At 37.7% G+C, this 21,712-nt stretch overlaps 1 pseudogene; it reads left to right on the top strand.

The window, feature by feature from the left end:
* Positions 1–14,408: 14,408 nt before the first annotated feature.
* Positions 14,409–14,862, top strand: LOC140637565 (nucleoside diphosphate kinase A pseudogene; annotated as a pseudogene).
* The last annotated feature ends 6,850 nt before the right edge of the window (positions 14,863–21,712 follow it).

Genomic DNA, 21,712 nt, shown 5'->3' with positions numbered 1-21,712 from the left:
ATTTAAAGCAAAGCTTTATATTTTTAGTATGAAATTTCTATTGGCTACATTGGTTTGGCTGCTTTCAAATGTCCCCTGAGTGGTGAAACAGGCTTCAGAATCTGTAGCCGGTGAGAGCAATAGGCAAGGAAATTTACTACAAAAGAAAACAGTTACCTGTTATAAGAAAAGTCACTTGTTTGTTTTTTCCTTCTTTTGGACTCCACTTGGTGAAATGGGTGTTACTATAAATACTGAAGAGTAATCCCTCATCAAAATGGGTGATCCAGCTGTTTCTGTTGCTGCGGAAAGCAGGTCGTGTGCTGATTACGATTGTGATGAAAGGCAGGAAAACATTTCCTAAGACAAGTAAAATCCATTATTTTGAAAATAAGACCTGAAGAGAATAATTCTGCCCATTGCCTTAAAGGTTTCCATCTACCTTTTCTTTTAAAGGAAAACAAAAATATATCTTAATACTGAACCCTCTGGAAATAGTCGTTTTTAAAGACCAGTGCAGAAACTCCCTAATTAACGTTAAAGCAGCTTGAGGAAGCTGTTAGCTGTTTTCTAGTCATTCACCTTAGTTAACATACATAGCATTGTTTCCTTCAGAACTATTACTGTTATTAATTTCCACCTTTTCTGAACACCTATGCATTAAGCAACTTTGCAAATGCTTAAGATGCATTAGCTCTTCTAATTACATGAGTCAACAGCTCTGTGAAGAAGGTACCACTATCCCCATTGCATAACCAAGGAAACTGAGACTCCAAGAGAACTCATGCAAGATTTTATAGCTCATAAGTAGGATTTGAATCTTAATCGGTTAGACCTCCAAGACTGTACCAGCATCCATTAGGACAAAGTGCCGCCCTTGGCTCTTCGTTTCTGCTCATATAAATATTGTAACAACACTTAAAATATTTACATTCCCTCCAAGGCATTTTGTCCTGGAAAAGGGAAAAAAAAGTCTGAAGGAATATTATTCGTAATAATTAAGCTCATAAAACAAGAAGGCAGATTTGAACCAGTGACATAAAATCTTTAAAAACCAAGGAAGGTTCTCTGAGGCTAACTGCACACATATGAAGAGTCTTGAATGCTGAATATCAGCCACTGAAATGAAGAAAAATACTTCTTACAGAACACAAGGTTTTGGGTTGGTTTATTTTTTTCTTTTTAAAACTTTTTTGAGTCTTTCCCTTTTTTTTTTTACCTCACAGCTTTATTGAGCTATAATTTCTATATCATAAAATTCATCTACGGTGTACAATTCAATGGTTTTTAACATGTCCACAAAGTTGCACAGGAAACACTGCCAAGGAAACACTGTATGCACTAATTGTCACCTCCCTCCTCCCTCCCAAGCCCTAAGAAACCACTAGTATGCTTTTTATCTTTATGGATTTGCTTGTTCTGGACATTTTATAAAATTGGAGTCATACATTATGTAGCCTTTTGCTTCTGACTTCTTCCACTTATGTTTTCAAGGTTCATCCATGTTATAACAAGTATCACTGCTTGTTTTCCTTTTTTTTAAGATTTTATTTATTTATTCATGAGAGAGAGAGGGAGAGAGAGAGAGAGGCAGAGACACAAGCAGAGGGAGAAGCAGGCTCCATGGAGGGAGCCCGACGTGGGACTCGATCCCAGGTCTCCAGGATCAGGCTCTGGGCTGAAGTAGCGCTAAACCAGTGAGCCACCGGGGCTGCCCGGTTGGTTTCTTTTTATAGTTGAATGATATTCCATTGTATGGATGAACCACATTTTGCTCACTGATGCGTTGTTTCCACTTTTCCACTATAATAGTGATTATGAATACTACTACTGTGAATGTTTGTGGACAAGTTTTGTGTGGACATATCTTTTCATTTTTCTTGAGGTTCTGTTTGCTTTTTAAGTGGTTCTTATCATCCAGAGGATGGAACTCAAACATGCTCTGATGACTGAAGACCCCATGGAATTCTAAACTATAATCCACATCAATACTTCTACTTTCTATGAGTTATGGATTAAAGACAGACTAATTGGTTCAGATAACATTTCTTAGGATTCTTAGCCACTTGTAACTTTCAAAAAGATAGTCAACTAATTCTTTTCTGGCAACAATTATTTGCTAAGCTCTTTAAAACCCTAAATTTAAAAAGCATAAAAAACATTTGCATAAAATAAAACCTATTATTAAAGTCTCAGATAGAAATAAATCATATGTCTTAGCTACTTATCAAATATGCATTTTGGAAACATGACTTCTTCAATGGAACTAAATACTTGGAAATATAAGACCAAAAGAAGGAGGAGGAGGAGGAGGAGGAGAAGAGGAGGAGGAGAAGGAAGAGTGTGTGCACTCTATTTTTTCACTTTCAAGTGTTAACCTTGAGAAGGATTCTCCAACTTTCTTTTCTCCCACTAGGGACAAAGTCAAGCCCTAACCTTTAACATACTTAAGGGAGTGGCTCTGACTTCATTTTCATTTCGTTATAGGATTCTGTTAACTAACAGATCAGAAGGTTTTGTAATTAGAAATAAGCACATAGTTTATTTTTTGAAAGGGAAACTTTGTAGGTTTCTCCTATGGGTGGGCTGTTTTCTTGCATGGAATGGCAGAGCTTGCTTACCTTTGGTCCAAGTTGTATACAGAACCATGAACATTGTAATCCTTTTCTAAAGCACAAAGAATCCAAAGGAAGCTAAGAGTGAATTCTTGTTATTTCTGAATGAGGACTAGTGGGTCCCAAGCATACTCTTTATGTCCATTTCAGAATCCAACAGACATTGCATCAGTTAATAAGGTCGGTGAGGTTTTTAACAGTTGCTTCTCATCTCTGCACAAGAGGGCAGCCTTTCACCAAAACCAAGGAAACACTTGGGCAGGACTTTTTGTTAATTTGTATAGAGACCCCTCCAATCATAGAACCTCCAAGAAGAGTTCCTGTAATGTAAAGAATGAAGAAATTAGGAGATAGTTAATACCATGTGCTGTCAATCTCAGGAAATATCTGCCCGTCCATGTCATCATACCAATGTTTACAGCTTCAGTGACATTTTACCTTTATTGTTACATAATTGTTTGGATTTCATAAACTTCTGTGGACAGTTACGAACTTCTCAGTTTAATGCTAGGAATAAGGCTTTTTTTTTTTTTTTTTTTTTTCAAAAATTGCTCCTGAAATCAAATTGCTCACCGTTAAAAGACAGCATTTTTTTTCCTGTATCTGACATGGATGTTTTCTTACTGGTTACCCATAATCAGATTTCAAGGCTTTAGAATCAAATCGCCAAAATCAATTCGAAATGAGTAATAATTCATATTGAGACAATTATAAATTTAAATTATAGAATACAGTGAAAGAGATTTACCAAGAAATTAAGAGAAGGCAAAAAAAAAGTTGCTATAATGCACACACTTTCAAAATAATTAACCACGCTTGACAGGAAATACGTGATTTACATGTATTATGATGGCCCTCAGAATGCTATTAAAAACAGGGTTAAAGTTAATTTGTCACACTAAAAGGTAAATGTAGCTGTCTTTATGTCCAAAGCCTTGCAGTAATATTTTCATGAGTATAAACTAACCACAACCCCCCTTTTTTTTCTCTTAAAGTTTATGGAACTTCCAACTAAATATTTCACAGGAAATTACTGTCTACAAGAATATAAAGGATTTTATATGAAGGATGCTGATCAGTTGTTCTCCATGGATACAGAGAGGCAAACAAGCAGAAATTGGTTTAATAAAGCAGGAGAGATTTCAATTGGACATAAGGCAGAACTTCTTGACTATCATGGTGATAAAGAAAAATTGGGGAAATCTTTTCAATAATTTTTCAAAGATAACTGTCAAAAAATATCCCGTGAAATGGATAGGAGATGTCTTTAGTTTTATTACTTATAGTCACACAATTTGAAGACTGGAGAGTAGTAATATATACCTAATTCTATTTTCACCATTTTTTTCACCAAAAGGAACCATTTCGTACTAATTAATCAGCTATTAAGGTAAACAAGCATTTCAATTCTGTCAGTTTGGGTTTCATAAATAGATACAAGCATGTTTCCTTCTAGACCCAGTTAAGAATTTGGCCAACACCTGAGTTTCCTTTTGCTCCGGATAACATTTACTTGGGGTGGGGGAAGAGGGATAAAAAAGACAGCCAAGGTAAAAATGTCCTTTTATTCTCACTTGCTCAGCAAACTTTATTAAATTGAGAACTCCTAGAATGTAGGGTAGCACGATGCCAAGCCCACTGCCTGACCCAAAGTAGAATCTCAGTATAGGTTTACTGAAATATGTCTCTAAAAATTGCATTTCTTGTCTGTATCATTAGAGAATCACACTCTAAGCGCTATTATCATTTTCCTAGATCACAGCAGAACTGGAGACAGAGCTAAAGCTAATCTGGACAGAGCTCAAGCTAAACAGCTTGACTGTTAGTAAAGCCCTTTCATAATCTATATAAACCTGTATTACTTTAAACTCGATTTTCAGCAAACCATATTAACCAAATACTTACAGAGTCTTACTTTACTGAGAGCAAACTTCATTCAACAACAAGGTTTATCTAACATTATTATCTAAGAAACACCCAGCCAGATGCTAGGGGCACAGCTGTAAACACAAAGTAGGCACAGTTTCTGCCCTCCTGGAGCTTACATTCTAGAAAATGCCAGCAAGTCAAGTTGGCAATTACATATTTAATTATAGTTGTTGTAAGTCCTATGAAGGACAAGCCCAGGATGTTAGGAAAGAATATAATGGTTGAGGTTAGGGGTGATCACAGAACCTACTATTAGTGGTAGAGGAAAGGAAGTTACTGGACAGATTTGGTTTATACTGAGAATTGATTTTATAAGCTGAGACCCAAAAGATAAAAAGGAGTCTCTGCATGGGTAATTAGGGGCCAGTATGGGGGCAAAACTGCATTTTAAGTGGAGTGGAAGAGGATAAGCAAAGACCTAAATCAGGAGGGAAAAGCATGGGACCACAGAGGGAAGAAAATAAAGCCAAAGTGGAAAAACATGGAGAAGGAGAGGAAGTTTCTCAGCCCGATCAAAAGAATGCAAAAAGTGATGGAGGGGGGGGCACATTAAGATAATACCTGCTGGGGAGAAGCTAACTCCCCTTGGTCTCTCTCCATTCAGTAACAAAACTACCCTTTGTTACTCCCCCACAACTGATTTCTACACGCCCACCATCTTCCTAGCCACTTGTCACTCCTACTCTCTAGTAAAGGTGATGTATACCCCAGTGCAGTTGTTTTTATGGAATTTACTTGCCTATGGAAGCATCCCTTTGAGGATTTAATCATAACATGGAACATTCTCTATCAGAGCAATGCTGAAATAGGAGGCATAAATGGTGCATAATTCTTGAAAGGCCCATTGTAGGCTTAGGTCTTTATAACAAAATAAAAGCTCCATATTAAACTATAAGGCATTACACTTTTGTAAAATAAATTAAATAAACGGCCAGCAGGGGTGTTTTACACAATTTATTGGTGCCCTCTGCAGTCAATGCTACATCTCATTAGTGGCTCTGTCACTCATGAAAAATGTGGCACCCATCAGCATCACTCATTAACTTAAAGCATGTGCCCACACATCGAATATATATATTTTAATTATGGGGAAATGCTATAAAGAAGATGTGCGCGTGTGCCATGAACAACAAAGGGCATTCTAACCTCTCCAAACCTCTTCTTGATTTTTGTTTTTTGCCAAAATGGTGAATAAGATACTGTTCTCATCCTTTCAAAGTTTTTTTCTCTCTACTGACTTTTTCTGCCTTCATTCATTGCAATAGTCCAGACTTTGCCAATTTTTTTTCTTTCTTGACATTTCATTTTTAATTAAAAATGACATTTTAATTAAAAGGAAACATATGTAGAATAAACAGAATAACTCACCAACAGCAGAGAGCTGGGGCTGTCCTGTCGGCCCAGTTTTAACCTTTCTGGCTCACAAAAGGCTGTGCTGGGCTTTGCCACAACAGTTGCCAAGGCACATTCTTGACAGCAAAAAGGAAAAAAATTTAAAAGATGATCATCAAACCAAAATCCACCCACATCCAGAAATCCCTAGGAATGCAGAGGGTGAAGAATGGAGAGAGTATACCTGCTCTGAAGTATACAGTCTGGGACTTTCAGGACCAGGAAGATCAGCCTTTCTTCTATTCAAAATATTAAAACTATCACTTTGGTGAGAGACCCCAGTTTTACAACTTTTCATGTTTACAGATGGCCTGATTTGGCAATCTTAAATGTTACGGGAATTAGAAATCTGGCAGGAGGTAAGCATAGCCAAAAGTAAAGTATTACAATTAAAACCAACCACCCTTCTATGAGCAGCCGTGACAGGACGGTTTGCATCTCCCGGAGCCACCTTGCGTCCCCATCCCCGTATCAGAGCTGGTGCTGGTGGGGCCCCCTGGCAGGGTGTGGGGAAAGGACGCCAACCCTCTCCCTGGAGTGAGCTGGCTTCCTCCGGCACAAAAGCTTATTGTGGTGTGGAAGGGAATGCAGCAAGCCTAACAAAATGACAAAAAAGAAGCCGACAATGGATGAACACTGCATCAAAGACAAGTAAATGATTCTCTAAACAAAAATACTAAATGACATCAATTGGCCCATGTCCTTAGAAAGTGGCATAAGATGAGGCCAACAGGGATCAAAGTGATGACCCAACCTTCCTTCTCCACACGTAGAACACATTTTCTGACCAACATAAGGGCACTGGGACAGACCCAAAACATGAACAGTCTCCATAATTATAATCCAGCAAGAAGGGAGGAAAGAAAAAAAATCTAATTTTGTGGCACCTCCTACATGCCAAGCAACTGCTTTGTCGTTCTAGTTAAATAAGGTTTCCGTGTGTCAGTGTTACGGGTTGAAGTTGACCCCTCAAAAAAGATATACTCAAGTCCTAACCTCCAAAAAACTCAGCATGTAAATTTATTTGGAAATAGGGTCATTGTGGATGTGCTTAATTAATTTAAAATGAGATCATACTGGAATAGGGTGGGCTTCTAATATAATATAATGGCTGTAAGAAGATGGCCAGTGAAGACACAGACCCAGGGAGAAGAACACATGTGATGAAGAGGCAGAGATTGAAGTCATGCAACCAGCGCTGGTGAACGCCAAAAATGGCCAGCAGTCTGCCAGGAGTTGGAAAGAGGCAAACCTATAGGTTTCAGAAGGAGCATTTCATACTTCTAGCTTCCCAAACCGTGAGACAATAAATTTGTTATTTTAAACCGCTCAGTTTGTAATGGCAGCTCTAGGAAACAAATTCGGTCAGGTATAATTGTCTTGGCATGTTACAGAGGAAAAAATGAGCCCTGGAAATCCAAATATTGTGTCAAAATCCCACAGTTATTGAGGGATGCAAATCTGGCTGACTCAAAGCTTATGTTCTTCACCATATATTATGATGCCTTCATGCCTTCAGACAGTTATCCAAATTGGAATTACATAATGACATGAGGAGTAAATGACTTTTTTTTTTAAGATTTTATTTTTTATCTTATTCATAGATACAGAGAGAGAGGCAGAGACACAGACAGAGGGAGAAGCAGGCTCCCTGTAGGGAGCCCGATGTGGGACTCGATCTTGGATCTCCAGGATCACACTCCAGGCTGCAAGCGGCGCCAAACCACTGCACCACCGGGGCTGCCCAGTAAATGACTTTTAAACACTTAAAGCAGCTAATATTCATGAAACAGACCACTCCACATGTTTTTACCAAAAAAGTTACTTCATGTGAAGAATAACCACACAATCCTCAAACTGGATAACTGGATTCTTTCAAGATGTACTTACTGAACTCCTATTATCTATCCTGCAGATACTGCTTTAGGAACTGCCTTCAAAGATTTTTTCAATGAATAAGGGAAAATATACATGCAAAATTAGGTTAAAAAGTTTCCTAGAGTCATGGACAGTATTACAGAGTTATGTACATGATACATATTAGGGACTAGAGAGCTGTGTAGGGAGAGCACCAAGAGGGCTAGAATTCATTCTCTTAGATGTGCAAGCTATCAAATTAAATATGTATTAAAGGGAATTTTTATTAGCAATGATCATTTGTGAATGTATTCTTTGGAGAAATTATGAGAGAGATCTATATGAATATGTGAAGCAACCGTATGTCCTCATAGCCATCAGCTGCCCAGTTGTCCAAAACAAGTTTGTGCGTAATGAGAACCAACCCACCTACCTCCACGCATAGATTGTATACTGAGGTTGGAAACTACTCATCCCTTGCACATATACATAATTTATTGTTGATATTAGCATGACTCACTCTTCTGTTGTCTTCATTAGTAAAACTTTACCTTTCTGGAACACTCTAGCTCAGGTAAATAGCTTGATTGGTATAGAAACTTCTGGAAATGCCCACCAACTTTTCCTTGGAAAACATCAATAGCTTGTGCCTTAAGAGTCTTTGAATTCCTTCCTTCAAAAATTTTCACCTTGGTGTTTCCACCAATCCTGGATGATTGTATGGGGATCCTTATTCGACCCTATCAAGTCCCCACATTGAAACACATTTTAAACCAAAGTTTCAGCTCTCAATAAACTCAAATCTTGCTTTCTTCCTCTAGGCACTATCCAATTTCTATTGAGAGGCTATTCTCTCTTACTTCAGTAAACAATTACTAAAGGATAAACTGAGTCATATTAAAATTCTTAAGGATTTATTTGAGCAAAAAATAATTCAAATCAGGCAGTGATCAAACGAGAAGTAGTTAGCAATGCTCCACCAACAGTAGTTAAAGGCAAGACTTTTATAGAGAAAGGGTAGAAGTAAAGGAAGGAAATTATTTGATGGCCTATGTCTTAAGTCATTGCATTATTTGGGAAAGTCTAGTTGGCTGTTTGTGATTGACTGTCCTTAGGATTTGATTTCTTGTCCTTGAGGCACTTACAGGCTTTGGTTTTTGGTTTGCTTACAAAGGCTATTAAGGCCTTAAAGCCACCTCAGTGTAATGACCTTCTTTTCTAATTAATTTACCATAATAAACTGAATTTTACCTCAACAGTTTCTGCTAGACTGGTGATATTTGGGAAGCTAGCATTTAACAATAATAGTGAACAAAGAAAAAGGGATGAGTCTGAAGAGGAAATAACAATTTTAGTTTTTAACACACTGAAATTTAGGAGTCTGAGAAATAAAAAAAGTAGAGAAATCTGTAACTGCCGTGAAAGGGAGCTTAAGAAAAGGATGTGAACAGAAGTTCTGGGGTCATTGCCGAGATCACTCAAGGATCTGGGCAGAAGGTTGAGGAGGTGAATCAGAGAACCCCCCAAAAGGAGACTAAGAAGTAAAAGAATGGAGGAAAAAATCAAGAAAGTAAGCTATCATGACATCCAATGGTAGAGAGTTTTTCAAAAAGTAAACAGGAGACCACAACGTTAAATATTTCAGAAAGGGTACACACACACACACACACACACACACACACACTAAATGTGGTGGGATTTACCACAGAGAATCCTCCAAAAGAAAAGCTAATTCAAAATCCAATTAATTATGAAATGACCTTAAACTCTTCAAGCCAATGTTATTGCATTGCAACGCATTGCAATGTATATCATCCACTTTGGGGCACAGAATTCTGACTTTTCAGGAAAGAGTGAGCCCTAGCTGATAAAGAATAAAGTGGCTTTCGTAAAAATAAACAAACAAGAAATGTTGTCACCTAAATTATGTGATGAGAAGGATGGCTTAGTTTTAAATTTTTTTAAGTCAACATCAGTTTTCCTGGAGCTGTTTAATTATCAAACTTGTTCCACTGTATTACCTTAATCCCTGATCGAAATGAGACAACAATATGCTTTTTTCTGGTCATTTCATAATCATTCATTAAAACACTGGGATCATTTATGCAAGCTAAATTCTCATTCCCAATCTCCCAAAAGACTATGTGGCATATCCCTGGCTGCTAAACAAAAGCTTTTCTCTTTTTTTTTTTTTTTTTTTTTTTTTTTTTTTTTAAATTTTTTTTTTTATTTATGATAGTCATAGTCACACACAGAGAGAGAGAGGCAGAGACACAGGCAGAGGGAGAAGCAGGCTCCATGCACCGGGAGCCCGACGTGGGATTCGATCCCAGGTCTCCAGGATCACGCCCTGGGCCAAAGGCAGGCGCCAAACCGCTGCGCCACCCAGGGATCCCCAAAAGCTTTTCTCTTAAAGTCACTTAACTTTCTCTGGTTTTGTTTTTAAGCAAAGGGATTTATCAAGTTCTGGGCTTTGTTTTGCTTTTGAAACTTAAGCTACTTCATCAGCTTTAGATATACTCGATTTGTTTTTCAGCCAAAGCTTCCTAGAGAGGCAAGACAAGTGACTGATTTGCCACCTATGGCCAAGCAAGTTTTGGGTTCCTTAGTTTTTTTCTCCTTCCCTGGATGGGCAAACATAAAGCACCGACATGGATTTAAAAGTTAGATCACTTGGGGTACCTGGGTGGTTTAGTCAGTTGAGTGTCCAACTCTTGATCTCAACTCCAGTGAGTTCAAGCCCTGTATTGGGCTCCATGCTGGGTGTGCAGTCTCCTTAAAAAAAATTAATTAAAAAAATAAGTAAAAACTAAAAGATCATTTAATGGTGCTGGCATTATGTTGACACTGCTTAATTTACTGACCTTAGGAAATAATTTTGACATCATACCAAATCATCTTTAGGATTCCTAAAGAAGCATCAAGACTTTGTTTAGATGTAAATTGAACCCAATGACAACTATTCATAAACCACCTAGGACATCAAGGAGCATTCAGCAGTGTTTGATGAAAGAAAAACAATCTAATGAATCATTTTTTTTAAAAGATACTTTTTTTTTTTAGTTTGAGAGAGAGAAAACATGAACGGGGTGGGGTGGAGGAGAGGCAAGGGGAGAAGGAGAAACAGACTCCCTGCTGAGCAGAGAACCTGACCTGGGGCTGGATCCTGGGACCCCAAGATCATGACCTGAGGCAAAGGCAGATGCTTACCCAAATGAGCCACTCAGGCACCCTTCTAACCAATTATTAAAAATCATTATTGCCATGGAGAAAAATGCTAAGTATATACCTTGAAAAATAAAGATCGCCAAAATCAATCAAGAAATAATCTAATGAGTATTTTTGGCCACTCACTAGGTCCAAAACATTGTACTAGCTGGTTGGGAAGGGAGATGGGAGGGTAGAGAAGTGCTATATAAGGCTGCTTCTCTCCTGGGAAAGTTTAGAATTGGAGTCATCAGGGACAACTGTGAGTTTGGAGCATGATGCTAGGTTATCATTAATATGATTTCTTTTACAATGCATCTTAAAGTTCCTATGTATAATACCACCTGCGTGCGTACATACACGTACCTAAAATACATACACTAGAGACCAAGAGTCCCATGGGAATAGATTAGGTGCTCCATTCACCTTCGTGTCCAAAGTGCTAATCCCAGGGCCTGGCACCAAATAATTGCTTAAAACAAGTTTCTTGTAGGAATAAATGATTGCATGAATCCATTTGTGCTGTTATTATGGTTATTATGGTAGAAATAGAAAAGATATTCAGGACAGTTAAGGAATTGATTATCAATTACCTCCAGGAGGGTAGTAGAGACCAGTATCTATAAATCCACATCACTGTTTTTTCTTCAGGATCATTGTTTTTTCCATGCTAAGAACATGTTGACTCTAAGGCTGCTAATAATAACATTCTCCTCCTATAAAATTATCCTTCCCGTTTAGACTCTGTTTGTATTTTACACTCCAGAAGTTGTCAGTAGAGTTGCTACTAAGTAGCCTTATTTGAGGGCATTTTTAGGCTGTATAAGATGGTCCCACTTTCAAAGCGCCGAGAGCTATTTCTGCTGAGGTGTTAAGTCACAGAACAAGACTGTGAACACTTTTTAGAAGTCATTACACTAAAAAAAACATGATTTTTAATAGCACAGTGGTGTTTAGGTTTATACTTGCCTTCTACTTTCACTTTTAAGTACAAACGAAACCAATATAAGGCAGAGGAAGGCTCTAGTCAGATACCTGGAATCCAGTCAAGACCAGGCTTTTCCTCTCCACCCTGTGTGACCTTCCTAGTTGCTTAACATGTTTCTTCCGCTGTAAAATAGCATAATAATACCTCCTTCATAGGATTTTTGTGAGGATTAAATGAGATAGTGTGTATTAAAGCTCATGTTTTTTAAAAAATATTTTATTTATTTATTCACTCTGTCTCACAAGAGACAGAGGGGGGTTGCAGAGACACAGGCAGAGGGAGAAGCAGGCTCCATGCAGGAAGCCCAATGTGGGACTCGATCCCGGGACTCCAGGATCAGGCCCTGAGCCAAAGGCAGGCTCTAAACCACTGAGCCACCCAGGGATCCCTTAAAGCTCATGTTTAATTACATTTACTTCATTTAACATTTTGCTGGTGCTGTGTGAGAAGTTCACTCATTTCTGAAAGTGCAATGTGCCAATAACGTATAAGACGGGCACTAATGCCATTGTTTTAATAAAGTTAAAGTAATTAAAGTTACTTGAATCACAATATATATTTAGGTTGTAAAGGAAATCGCTCAAAACTATAGCTTTTGTGTATTACAATTATATTGAGTGGAAGGGTGTGTGTGTATGTGAATGTATGTGTGTGTGTGCGTGTTTTAATACTTTCTATATTAAAGGCCTAGAGCCTGAAAAATTGCCAGAAACTTCATCAGGAGACCCTGAAATGATATTGAAATAGGCCAAACTTTGAACAATTAGCTCAAGCTCTTCATTAGCCGATGGATCTACTTCATTTGTGATTGTGATCCAAAGAGGGAAGGAAATTAGCTCACAACCAAGACAGAGAAGGAAGTGAACCCAGGGAGACCGTTCACGGAAGCCAAGAGAAGAGTTTTTAAATTTTTTCTTTTTTTTTTTAAGACTTTATTTATTTATTCATGAGAGACAGAGAGAGACAGAGAGAGAGGCAGAGACAAAGTAGGAAGGAGAAGCAGATTCCATGCAGGGAGCCCACCCTGGGACTCGATCCTGGGTGTCCAGGATTGCACCCCGGGCTGAAGGTGGTGCTAAACCGCTAAGCCACCGGGGTTGCCCAGTTTTTAAAATTTTTCAACATTTGGCCTGTTTCAATTTCACTGCAATGTTTTCTGATGAAATTTTTGATAATCTTTCAGACTCGATCTTCCATAAAGAGAGGGAAGATATATAACAAATTAAATAAATAAAAATTAATTAATTAAAATAAAATTAAATAAAATAGAGGAGAACACTACCAAGCCATATGTTTTCCCACACAATGGTGTCCAATCACTATTACGAACAAAACCAGCTGCATTTTTGGCCAATGTCTTATATGACAAGTAGTGTACAAAACATGTAATATAAAGGGTGATTACATATTCAGTCTGTCTCCATTGACTCTTCTCCTCCCACCATCACTCTTAAATCTATTTCATGCTTATTTTGTAATGCTCTCCTTTTAAAACCTATCCTGTAACTAATCTCATCCTCACTTTCCTGACCAGGAACACTGAACTGATCAGAAAAGCAGGCTTTGCTTACTATCCTCACTTTTTTGTACCCTATTCTTTATTTAATTAGGTATAATTTGGAAACCACTTCCATGTATTATTACTTCTTAGAACCACTTACTTAAAAGTGGGCATCTGGATGGCTCAGTGGGTTGAGCACCTCACTCTTGATCTTGGCTCAGGTTATGACCTCATGGCTCATAGAATCTAGGCCCGCATGGGGCGCTGCGCTCAGCGGGGAGTATGCTTGAAGATTCTCTCCCTTTACCCCTGCCCCATGGTCTCTCTCTCTTTCTTTCTAAAATAAATAAATAAATCTTAAAAAAACATTGATGTTCTAATTATCACACATCTTTTTGTGTCTTTCTTCACAAATCATCCTATTTTATGTCTTGCCACATTTGACACCACCTTCTTTTTTTTTGGAAAGTCCAATCTGTCTTGTGGAATCAGGAATTCATATTCCATCTTGTGGCTCCACTCTCTTCTACAACCTCAAAATTTTCTACTAGGTGGTAGCTGCTTCTCGGCAGCAACCTTTTGTCATGGAAGGAAAGCGAGAAAAAGTCTTGGTCCGTTAGTTATCTCTTCGTTAATCATCCGTGCCTCAGTTTCCTCCCACTTAAATTGGGGATGACAATAGTGCTTACATCATGGGTTTGTTGTGAGGACTAAATGAGTTAATTTATGTGAAGTGCTTAGAAAAGTTCGTGGCACATAGCAAGTGCTATAGAAATGCTTGCTATTATTTTGCTACTATTCACATTCCATCAAATTGGTTCATATTAGTTCTAAGTCTTATCCCAGTCTAACTTGCATCATGGTTAAACATGTACATGACAGGGCGGCCCCTGATGGAGTTGTGGCCTGAATAGTTGGAGGGCTCTTTATCCCCAGGATGATGGCCAATAGTGAGTGCGCCTTATTGCCATCAAGCCTGATGAGGTCCAGTGCAGCCTGGTAGGAGAGAGTATCAAGTGTTTTGAGTAAAGGGAATTGTCTCATTGCTATGAGATTAATTCAGGCTTCGGAAGACCTTCTCAAAGAACACTACATTGACATAAAGGACCATCATTCTTTGCCGGCCTGGTGAAATACATGCAATCAGGGCCTGTGGTTCCTATGGTCTGGGAGGGGGTGAATGTGGTGAAGACAAGCTGAGTAAATCTCAGAGGACTAACCCTGTAGACTCCAAGCCTGGGACCATCCATAGGGACCTTTGCATCCATGTTGACAGGAACATTACCCATGGTAGCAATTCGGTGACGGGTAACGATTCGGTGACTGGCTTGGGGTTTCAGCCTGAGGAGCCGGTGGATTATAAGAGCTCTGCTCAGAACTGGATCTATGAGTGACAAGAGAGCAAACCCCAGAGCTTTGCCCACTCCATTACCGCTCCTTCCCATGGGCAGGGACCAGGCTCTAGCAAATCCAATTATTTTTGAGAACTCCTTTGTAACATGGAGGGGAACTCTTAGAGCTGGGAGTGCTCCCTATAAAATTTCTTGAGGACTAACACAATGTTTTATTTATGTATCTCCCACAACGCTTTGTACACTGTAGGTTGCAAGTAATGTTACTTAATTGAGTTGTTAAACTGCTTGCATTCATTAAGTTCTGCTTTCTATTTCTTCTACTTTTTATTCTTCTTGCTAAATTTTACTCTCATAGGCTCAAATATAATCATAAATTAGGGTGACATATAAAACTGCTGGTTCTTGAAAATTAAGCCCTGGAAGTATTTTAATTTTATTATGAACTGAGAAGCTGTGTCATTTTTTTTCCTAAGAAATTAATTATACCTTTAGATGAGTGGCTATCATAGTGTGATTTCTAGACCACTGATGGCCCACAAGTGCCCTCTGAGTGGTCTTCAGGCTCATCGCTTGTAGTTTGCAGGTTTATAATAAGACACCATCTGTGCTTTTGTTGCTGCCATGACTTCATAATCTATTTACGATGGTCAATAAAATTCAAATATTACTTCAAGGGTACAGCATTCATGCCATTAATTCTAAAATTTATTTTATTCTTCTGCTGAGAAAGAGAGTGGGCAGATGAGGGGGTTCACTGGATTTTATGTACAGCAACTGACCTGCAGATTGGTCAAGTGTGGTAGCCATTCCTTCAGATAGTGTCTCAACAGGAAAGGCTGAAAACCCTTCAAGCTTTCTCAACTAATCTGTGTCATCACAAACCAAAGGTTTACTGTTGACCAGCTGCATACAATTGCATCCATCTCTTTGAATCAAAGACAGATAGAGACATTATCCATCAGTAATAGAGGACAGAAACTAAAAACTGAGTCATCTGAGGCTACAGACACATTACCAAGACACGGTATTTTCACTTCTGTAGGACCTACTCAAATAACTCCAACTAATCCATGTTGTGCCTGGTATTATTTATTTCCCCCATTTAAATGTAAGCCTCAGTTACTCTAGAAACCAGCTTGATAATGCATAACTTCTCCATTAGGAATATTTTTATGGAGCCCATCGTTATGAATTCATTTGCTATTCACTGTAATAGCACATATCATAATGAATTCATTTAGTATTCATGGGGATAACACAAACACCATTTAGTAACTGGTTAATGAACTGAATGGGGCTCTTTATCCTTCCTGGGTTTTATAAGAAACAATGCTCATTTATTTAAATCATCAACTTCTTTTTTTCAGCTTCATTTTATATATATATATATATATATACACACACACACACACACACACACACACACACACTACTTCTTCTTGTCCCCCAATGTCGAAGTTTAATGCTGAGGTAAAGGACAGCTTTCTCTGGATAAAAGGAATTCACCAACAAAGGGCCCTGAGACATGGAGATTCTGCAATTAAGTGTAATTATGTTTCAGTTCATTGCAGACCAGTTTTGACAGTTTTATCCTGAAAATTAAAAATCACCAAAGAAATAATACTATTTATGCACCAGGCTCCGAGCTAAGCTAAAAATGCCAGTTTTAAGCCCATTATGCAGATTAAAAAACAAAACATTGAAGTACCAAAAAATCAAGTTATTTGTTCAAAATCACATGACAAATAACTGAAGAATCTAGAATCAAAAACCAAGAAAACCTACTCCAGATCCATGGCCTTCACAGTGTCCTAAGCCACATGCTATCTTAGTTATTAGTATCTTAGCTTTCCTTTTTTGTAAAATGATGTTACATGTGTACCTTACCTAATAAAGATTTGAGGCAAATGACTAAAATCTTAAAGCAATCTGTAAAATTAAAACACAAAATAGCTTCAGTAAAACCTACAGTAAATTACTAAACCAAGAGTTGACATAAGCCAACTACATTCTGTGCATAACTTGGCTTGTGATAGTTAATTGTTTTCAAGTAGGATACAAACCAAGCAATTCAGGACAAATTATGTCTGGAGTCCATGTTCTCAAGGTAACATAGGACATAGTCTACGATAAAATATGCTATATTCTTTTAAAAAAGAAAGAAATGTAGAAAAGAAAAAATAGGGTCTTTACTAGCAATGTTAAAATCATAAGGGAAAGTCAAATATGATAGGAGGTGCCAGTTATCACTGTAGATTTCCCCTTACCAAATAACATTGAATAACATCTTCAAGCCAAACAAAAATCTACATGCAAAAAACTAGAGGTCAGGAGGGAAGAAAGAATAGGCTCCCTTCTTTTATACATGTGCACACATTATTAGTCTTTGATTTCACACATGAGATAAACAGAGCCTAAGAAGGTGTGTGAACGAAATGACATTTCAAGGAAATAGTACCTGTGAGTGCTAAGAAATTAGATAGGCCAGGGGAAGGGATGAGAATTACTTATTAATGTATACTCTTAGTTTTACTAGAGAGGGTTTAAGGTAAATATTATAAAATAGAAAACTCTGAACACACTTTTTTAAACAGCAAAATTATGGATAATATTGTTAGTAAGCCTATAAAGACTCCTTCAGTGACTAGAATTGAAACTTGAATTTGACTGTAAGTTTGCTAGATGTTAATATGAAATAGTAAGATGGGTTTCAAACAGAAGCCGTACTGAATAACATACTAGACTATATCCTCAATAGTATTCCTGAGCAATGAATACAAGGATGTGATTCATAAATCTATTCATTATAGAATCCCTCAACGAAAGGGTGGAGAGCCTTAGATACCAAAACATCTTTCAATTAAAGAGTTATGCTAACATGGTCCGTATCACTAGTATTTAGAACAGGTGAAAGCATCTAGCTCACCTCTTTAGTTTTAGAGATGAGAGAAGAGAAATACAAAGCCTTTAGTTTGTATATTCTCTTCCCCTATCCCCGTGGACTTTATGTGTTGAAAGATGCTACTCCTAGGAAAAGTATATTTATACATTGATCATTCTCTCTTTTTAATGTAAAATGTTTATAACTCCTCATCAGAACTTCTGGTAAGCATGAACCTGGCAGTTTCTCCATACCGAGTTGATTTAAATGGAGCAAAAGAAAAAAAAGAAGAAGAAAGGAAAGAAAAACAATGAAATACTATTAGAGATCAATTTAAGGCTTCCATAGGGCTTTTGAATAGTTCAAATACTTGAATAGTTAAAAATCCTTCCCAATACAGCTGCTTGTTTGAGATTCAATGGATTAGGTCACAAGCAAAGGCATACATATACTAACTACATCATTGGGGAGGAAAGAGAAAGCTGATTAATAAAGACCAGAAAGGAGAAGAGGCAATGGGGGCAAGGAGGAACCAAAATTTAGAAGAACAATAAAGAGAGAGAATAAGAAAGATAAAAGTAGCTTTTAATTATGGAGTGCTTATACTATGTAGCCATGCACTAGACCAAGTGCTTTATAAATATAATTTATTTATTCTTCATATTAGCACCCATTTAGAGATAAGGAAACTTAAGGCAGAGAAAGTTCACACCAAGGATAGAGCCAAGATTTCAATTCCTGGTCTGATTCCAAAGTGCTTTGAAACATAACATTATAATTTCTCCAGCAAACTTTAAAACATGAAAAGGAGGAAATATACCAATGGAAGCTTTTTAAAGTAAGGGCGGAGGAAGGAGTCAGGGGTGTGCAGGGACAGGCAGTAAGAAAAAAAAAAGCTGGACTGGCAGCTCACTGGCCCCAGTTACTTTTATTGTGGTGTCTCTGTCTTGTAAAATACATGGAGGTTTTCATTACCACTGTGTAATTGATGGCAGATCATATGGGAGTGGACACAAGATGAAGTATACGTATAAAAATAAATATGGTAAGAGGTTTTTGAAACCTGTCTGGCTTCTTAGCTCAGCACACTTTAGATTTGTCTCCCATTTTGGGCAGACTATCATGTTCTGGCTCCATTACTAAAAGCCACCTCCTTGGCCCAGAAGACATCCTGGCTTTAAATAAAAGATATGAAAAGTACTTTTCTGTTTTATGTGAAATACTCTGGACAAAATTTATAAAATGCAAGCAAGACACAAAATTCCATTCCTAAGGTAAATCTGTAATGGAGATACATAGGATTTATAGAGGCTGAAGGGAATAAAAATCTATCTCCCAAGTTAGTTGGGTGAAATAATTCTCTGACTTGTTTTGCTTTCCATAAAAGCCAGAGTTTCCATGGGTTTATTGTAGCCCCCATGCTGAAAAGAGCTGTCAAAGATTGCCAAAAATAGAAATAATCTTTAGTAAAATAAAAACATAACCACTGTGCAACTTTTGATTTTGAACATCTAAAAGATAGCAAGCAGCACTGATATTTGGCTAGAAAGTTACTATAAAAAATGTAAAATCAAAGACAAGCTGACAGGATTGGAAATGCTCCACCATGGTGAGTAAACATAGTGAGAGCTGGATGGTAGCAAGCCTTTATATTAGGGTTGGCAGCCTTCTTGGAAATCCATTCTCAGGTTTAAAAAAATCTTTTGTCCCAAACACTTCAGTTTTTTTGCAGAGAGAGCTAGAGCAAGAGTTGGTACATGTCTTGGTCAAAGAGCCAATTTAGTCACTGTGTACCTTATATCTTACAAGTGCTGATGCCTGAAAAGGCAGGTAAACAGGCGGTGAGCACACCTTGCATCACTCACCTTACAGAAATATTACTCCAAAAAAACCCACAAAAAACTGTTTACCTCTTTAAGTGTCATTTATGAGTCTGCTGGGCTAATAAGCTATGCTGCTATTGTGAGCTGAATTGTGTCTCTCCTAAAATGTATGGTGAAGCCCTAAACCCCAGGATCTCAGTGACTAGGGCCTTTACAGAGGTACGTAAGTTAAAATGAGGCTATGTTCATGTGGGCCCTAAATCCGGTCTGATGAGCTTATAAGAGGAAGTTTGGCCACACAAAAGTGACACCAGGGATGTGACACACAGAGGAAATACCAAGTGAGAACACAGAAATCATATGGTATTTATCTTTCTCCGACTGACTTGTCTTGCTTACCATAATACACTCTAGCTCCATCCATGTCATTGCAAAGATTTCATTCTTTTCAATGGCTGAGTAATATTCCATTGTATGTGTAGACCACCTCTTCTTTATCCATTCCTTAGTCAATGGACATTTGGGCTTGTTCCATAATTTGGCTATTGTTGATAATGCTGCTATAAACATTGGGGTACATGTGCCCCTTTGACTCAGATTTTTGTATCTTTTGGGTACAAAATACCTAGTAGTGCAATTGCTGGAATATAGGGTAGTTCTATCTTTCACTTTTTGAGGAAACTTCACACCATTTTCTCCATTCCCATCAACAATGTAAGAGGGTTTCCTTTTCTTCACATCCTCACCAACATCCATTGTTCCCTGTGTTGTTAATTTTAGCCATTCTGACAGGTGTAAGGTGCTAGCTCATTGTGGTTTTTTGTTATTTAAATTAAATTAATTAACATAAAATGTATTATTAATGGTTTCGGGGTAGAGGTCAGTGATTCCTCAGTCTTATATAATACCCAGTGCTCATTACATCACGTGCCTTCCTTAATGTCCACTACCCAGTTACCCCATCCCCCCACCTCCCTCATTTCCAGTGACCCTCAGGGTTTTTTCCTATGATTAAGAGTCTCTCATGGTTAGTCTCCCTCGCTGATTTTGTCTTGTTTTATTTTTTTCCTCTCTTCTCTTGTGGTCCTACTTTGTTTCTTAAATTCCACATATGAGTGAGAGCATATGATAATTGCCCTTCTCTGACTGACTTATTTCACTTAGCATAATATCCTCTAGTTCCATCCATGTCGTTGCAATTTGCAAGATTTCACTTTTTTTGATGCCTGAATAGTATTCAATTATATATGTATTTATCTATATATGTATATCACATGTTTATATACATATGTATATCATATAAATATATATATTTTATATATATATGTGTGTATCACATATATATATGCCACCTCTTTATCAATTCAATTGTTGATGGACATCTGGGCTCTTTCCATAGTTTGGCTATTGAGGACATTGCTGTTATAAACATTGGGGTGCAGGTGCCCCTTCTGATCACTACATTTGTATCTTTGGGGTAAATACCCAGTAGTGCAATTGCTGAGTCATAGAGTAACTGTGTTTTCAACTTTTTGAGGAACCTCCATACTGTTTTCTAGAGCGGCTGCACCCAGCTTGCATTCCCACCAACAGTGATAAAGAACTTATCAAACTCAACACCCAAAGAACAAATAATCCAATCAAGAAATGGGCAGAAACAGACATTTCTCCAAAGAAGACATAGAAATGGCCAATAGACACATGAAAAAATGCTCAACATCACTTGGCATCGGAAATACCAATTAAAACCACAATGAGATAGCACCTCACACCAGTCAGAATGTCTAAAATGAACAAGTCAGGAAATGACTAGATGTTGGCAAAGATGCAGAGAAAGGGGAGCCATCACTGTGGTTTTGATTTGTATTATATTTTGCAAATATCTTCCCCCATTACACTTGTTGCCTCTTAGTATTATTGTTTCCTTTGCTGAGCAGAAGCTTTTTATCTTGATGAAGTCCCAATAGTTTATCTTTGCTTTTTTTTCTCTTGTCTCCAGAGATGTGTCTAGTAAGAAGTTGCTATGGCCAAGGTCAAAAGAGGTTGCTCCCTATGCTCTCTTCTAGGATTTTGATGGTTTCCTGCTTCACCTTATTAGGTCTTTCATCTATTTTGAATTTATTTTTGTGTATGCTGTAAGAAAGTGAGCACCTTTAGGTAATTCATCTATTTCGAATGTATTTTA

The sequence above is a fragment of the Canis lupus genome, chromosome 8 (genome assembly GCF_048164855.1).
Source record: "Canis lupus baileyi chromosome 8, mCanLup2.hap1, whole genome shotgun sequence".
In the NCBI taxonomy this organism is placed as follows: Eukaryota; Metazoa; Chordata; class Mammalia; order Carnivora; family Canidae; genus Canis; species Canis lupus.
Note: the sequence above shows the minus strand (reverse complement) of the source record. Positions and strands in the feature narration are given on the sequence as shown.